The sequence below is a fragment of the Mirounga angustirostris genome, unplaced genomic scaffold (genome assembly GCF_029215605.1).
Source record: "Mirounga angustirostris isolate CCGP_5_RB_7025 unplaced genomic scaffold, mMirAng1.0.hap1 SCAF_7, whole genome shotgun sequence".
Classification (NCBI taxonomy): Eukaryota; Metazoa; Chordata; class Mammalia; order Carnivora; family Phocidae; genus Mirounga; species Mirounga angustirostris.
In genome coordinates, this window is record NW_026991715.1 from 51,830,798 (window position 1) to 51,836,433 (window position 5,636).

The following is a 5,636-nucleotide window of genomic DNA, read 5'->3' on the forward strand; positions in this document are numbered from 1 at the left end:
CACCGCCAATAGGAAGCAGCTGGTACCAGGAGCCATCACTGGAATGAGGCCACCCCAGCTTGGTGGGCTGATCCCGTGCCTGGAGTGCAGAAATGGAATCCAACTGCAATGGCCTCAGTAATTCGGCAGGCAGAGAGGTGCTCAGAAGGGTGACATGGGAACAAGAAATGTTGATTGCTCAGTTTTTGCTAGGTCTGTGCCAAAAAAAAAAAAAAGGGGGAAGTTGCTTTTGCATACCACCAATCCTTGCCAAAAATAGCTGAGAACCCAGCCCCAGAATGGCCCAGTGCATTTCCTGGCAAGCATGTATCAGTTGAGCACCCCTCTGGGGTGGGTCACCCAGACTTACTGACTTAGGCCAGCTTCACGGGTGTGGCTAACTCCCAACAGCTTCTGGTCCCTTTCCCCCCAGAGAGGCTGTAGAGGCAGGAAGCTGTCCTCACAAAGGAAGCCACTTCGCTAGTTGTAGGTGAGCGATGGGGAGAGGTGCCGCGGCATGCCGTGGGGGCAGACGGAAGGCCCATCAGGTTCTGTGGCGGGGCCTGCTGGAGGTGCGAACTGGAGTAGGAGGGAACAGGCCCCTCCACGGCTGCCCAGGCTGCCTGGTTCCTCCTGCCTCTGCTCTTGGTATGGGGGGACAACACATCCTTTGACCCAGTGATGCAGGCCAAAGAAAGCAGCTGAGGTGGAATGGAATCCCCCGTTTATTCTCTTCCAACCCAGGGAGGTAGGGGACACTGCTGTATACGAGGAAGTCCGCCGAGGAGTGCCGGGCGAAGGATGTCGGCCTTGGCTCTGTTTCTTCTCAGAAATAGCTTCAAGCAGGATGGCAATTACCCTCATCATGGAGCAAGATGGGGTAGTGATTAAAGAAAGGCAGAGTTCAGGCATTCCTCCCTGGGCTGAATTTAGCTACCTCAGCCATTGTTTTCCAGCCTCCTGGCATAGAGGGGCTGCTGGGCATTCTGGTTCTCCCATTCCATTTCCCAGAGCCTGGTTCTTTGCAGCAGAGTTCAGAATGACTCGAGATGCTGCTCCCACTACTGTATTATGACTGCTAATCAAGAATTATAGGAGCTACTATTTATTGAGCACCTGTTACATGTCAGACACCAGGCAGGGTGTTTTTTGTTAGTGTTTATATCCTTATCGCATGTTCTACCATAGAGGTGCTGTTACCTCCTCTTTATAGATGTAAAAACTGATGCTTAAAGAAATTAAATGACCTCTCCAAGGCCACACAACTAGGAAATGGTAGACGATGGCTTCAGATCCACGGTCTCACGGTGGAGACTGTATTACCCTCCATAATTTAAGAAGAGTTTTGCTTCCTAAAAGAGTGAAGAATGGATGGGGTGAAGACAGTTCGTCACCTGGAGATGTCAGAGCACGCTGCAAGGCAGAGGGGGCTGGAGAAACTATGGCCTAGGCATTGTGCTAGGGCTGCTACAAATATTTAGGCTTTTCTAGTCTCACCCCTCCAATGCCATCCTCATGACGGGAGCACCTCCAAAGATGCTTTTGGTAAAACACGGTGCAAGCAAACTTGATGACAGCCCACCTTGCTTTAAAGGCATGTCTTTAAAGCAAGAGCTCTGGTCTTGAAGGAGTGTAGTTCTCGGCCTCAAGTCCACTGATTACCAACCAAATGAACTTGGGCAAGTCATGTCACTTTGAGTCTATTTCCCATCTGAAAAATAGAACAGGAATTCCAATTCCTGTTCTGCTGACCTCACAGGGTAATTATGAGGATCAAACAGGACCATACATGTGAAAATGCTTTCTTAACCTTTAAGTCCTATGTAAATATAAAGAATGTGTTACTCCTCTGATTAACCAATTCCAATGCCATGTAAATATCACTATCAGGAAATTGTCTCCTGCCCCAGAGACGTTGCAAAGGTTTTATTGCTTTTCTTTTTAAAGAAAGGTTTGATGGCTCAGTTAAGGCCATAGGATTTTGTCATTTTCAGAGGCCACACTATTTGCGTATGATTTGCATGCATTTGCATAATGGATTCAAAAGACTCACTGCAAGTGTTTAAGAGTAAAAGAAAATAAATGAGTATGAGTGACCTTCTGCCACAGCATTCAAATCAAATATTCAGGGCATAATACCCTGAAATATGAAATAGATTAAAATTTAAACTATTGCAAACAGATGGGAAGATAGGTTTTAGAGTTCAAAGGCAAGAATGAAACCCTTATTTGGTACCAGGTTGTAAAGAATCACATGCTCTTAAAGGTCACCCCATCCAAATGATTTTCATGCCTGAATTCTTTCCTCCACACCCTTTGCCCCACCCCTTTCCACAGACAAAACATATACACTACATTACCTCCCAGTCTATTCTGAAATGCTTCAGGTGACAGAAAATTTACTGTCCCCCAACAAATTGTTTTGGCAAAGTTTGACTGTTTAAAACCTAAACCACCAAAACACTAAAGTCTTCCCTCCAATGATCTTCCTTTCCTCTGGCCAACAGAACAAGTTCAAGCCCTTATCTATTGCTGGTCCTTTAGCTATTTGACAGTAGTTAAGATGTCTCTGAATCATCCCCTTCCCAGGTTAAAAATCTCTAGTTCCTCCAACTGTTACATACCTGCATGCATCCGAATCCCTTACAGTCTATCTGAATATTTTCCAAATCTCCCAAGGAAAGCAGTGACTTGGATTCTAGTTCTAGCTTTGCCATTAACTTGTGAGTCACTGGCAAGGTCCTTCTGTGTCTTAATGTCCTCATCTGTCAAATGATGGAGTTAGACTAGCTCATCTATAAGGCACTTTCCAAACAGCGATTTCCATTTTACTTATGTAACTGATTGGCTTGAGCCAATAAAATGGATTTGTACTTGCTATTTGTTGACAATGACTCTTTCTTACTCCAGGTGGGTTTGCCCCTTCTTGGCAAATATAAAACAGAGAGAGGTTTGGGTGGAGTGGTGGACGTCACGATTGCTGTGATCCCAACCAATTCACAGAGCCATTAAGGGATGGAACTGCTGTCCCCTATTTTAAGAGCCAGTTCTTGAAGATATGGAAAGAGAAAGGAGAAGGTGAGAAAAGGCATTAGAAACTCATTTATCTCTATGGACCAGTAACCAGGGCAGTTACTGCCCCATGTTCCCATGTCTTCATCCATTGGGTGAGCTGCCACCTCATGGGTGACTTCCCAGAACTGCCCACTTTCATGTCTGGGAGGCCCATGCCCTCAATTTCTCATGTTTCCATTTGATTATAGTCTGGGGGAGTGACTTGGGATCCTAGGATACCTTGGATACCTTGTTTGCCTCTACAAGCCCTTTCTTTGCTACAACCCAAGGGCTAATATGCCTACTTTCAAGGGTTTACAAACCAAAATATGCTTCTGTCTTCCAACTTTAGTGAAGAACTAGATGCTTAATTTCCATCTACAGCTTATGGGCACCAGGTGGTGTACAGCTGTCCTATCTTTTCTTTTTTCTCTCTTGTACATTTAGTTTTTGTTCTGCTTTTGGGTCATGCCTGCCCTTCCTCCCTGGTTCCTCCCCCGCCCCCAGATGGCTAAATCTACTTGCATCTAAAATTCTACTTAAACTTGAATATTGTAATGCATCTTATCATCAATTTTATGCCTTTTTGTTGTATTTCTCCATATTTGTTTATTTTACTAGACCGTTAAGGTTCAGAGCAATGACGTCCAGAAGTAAAGCCCTCTTTAAGTTCTCCCCCACTCTCTCCCAGGGTTTCCTGGTGTGCTGCCTGTGGGCCCATTAGATCAGAGACCTCAAGGCTTCTCGTCATGCTCTACGCCTTTGCCTTTCGGTTGGCAGCTCTTGTGACGTCCCCAGGCTAGACAGAGCCCCTTCCCCACCTGGAGAGGAGACATGGCTCTTCTTACCTCGTGCTCGAGTTCAAGCTCATTGTGTTGATGGCCTTGCCATGCCACCCTTGATCCTCTTGCTCCAGAACTGCCCGTTTCTCTATGCTGTGGTTGATGGCTCTGTTGTCACCACCACCACCACCATTAACCAAGCAGGCACCGTGTCTTCACATGGTCTGTGAACCCGAGTTCCTGGGACTTCGCTTCTCCTCCACGAAAATGCCCCAGGCCTTTTCACATCTCAGAGCCCAGGCCTCCTTGGCCTTTGTTCTCAGAGAAAGGGGGAGTTCTTCTTGCCCAATCCAGGGACAGTTTGCATATCCTGCCCCAGGATTCACGCCTTTCCAAGATTACTGGTATCAGAAATAGCCACTCCCTGGAATTATAACCACTTAAACTGGATTTAAAAGTTATAGCATTTTAAGTTTATAACCATTTAAAAACAGATGTTTTAAACTCACATTTCCCCAAATCTAGGTTTCATTATTATCTGTGGTCATCTGGTTACACATATGGTTCTGGAAATATGTGTAATATATAAGAATATTTATCAAGTTTTAACTTCCAATTAACCATAATATCAGTGCCATTTAGTAACTTTTCTTTCATCTGGTATGTCTTATAAAGGCATAAATGTTAAAGGCATCCTTAGGGTTTTTCTCTCAAGCTTTAAATGAATATATTAACAGGCACTGGGATACAGGGACTAGAGAATAGGACTGGGAATTGGGATTCCAAGATAAACCCTTAACTCTGAAATAAAGTGGTCCTAATAGTCATACATTAATATTAGAAATTTTCAAACTAAAACTAAGCTTTAAAATAATCTAATCCAAGCCTGTCGTTTTTTTTTTTTTTTTAATTTAAGCATGTAAAAGAACAACATGAGCCTGACATTCCCAAGAGCTGAGATTATTCATATTCATATTATTAGTAAACCATTTACTTTCAGCCCTTCTGGAACATTTTTCACATCCTGTCTCTTGTCAGGCTTTTTACTGTGAGCATCATATTAAGATTAAATTCCTTTGCCCTTTACAGTGAAGCATAGGAGGAAAGTACTTGCTGAACTAGCAGAGAGGGAAGAGACAATTTTGGTAAATGGCAGGATGGCATCCTTTCTTTATTCTAGTGAACCCCAGAAAAGTCCCATTGGTATGAGGGGAGGCATTAGTTAGAGGTGAGATGGTGGTGGTTTGAGGGGAGCTTGGAGCTTTTGTTCAATTCCTCTACACCACATGCAACACTGACTTCCTCGTGGGAGTAGGATTAGCAGCAGAAAGGAGTTCAGCAGCCTTTATGGGTTTCCATCTTCAGACTCAGCTACTTGAGTGTGACCTTGGACAAGTCATTAGCCTCTCAGAGTCTCCCCTTCTTCTATAAAAGAGAAATAGCATCTGTCCTGCTTACCTCTCAAGGGTGCTTGTGATAGAAGGGTAACCCGTAAAGGACTATGGAGAATAATTTATTATTATTTTTTTTAAAGATTTTATTTATTTGAGAGAGAGAGAACAAGAAGGGAGAGGGACAGAGGGAAAGGGAGAACTGGGCTCCCTGCAGGGAGCCCGACGTGGGGCTCAATCCCAGGACCCTGAGATCATGACCCGAGCCAAAGGTAGACCCTTAACTGACTGAGCCACCCAGGCGCCCATAATTTATTACTTCTAACATAAGGAATGTGTGGGTGCCCAGGCTGGTTCGTCACCCCCATTTCAGGCCTCTGTTTCTAAGAAGCAGGTCCTCCGAAGGCAAAGTAAAGCTAGGAGCAAAACT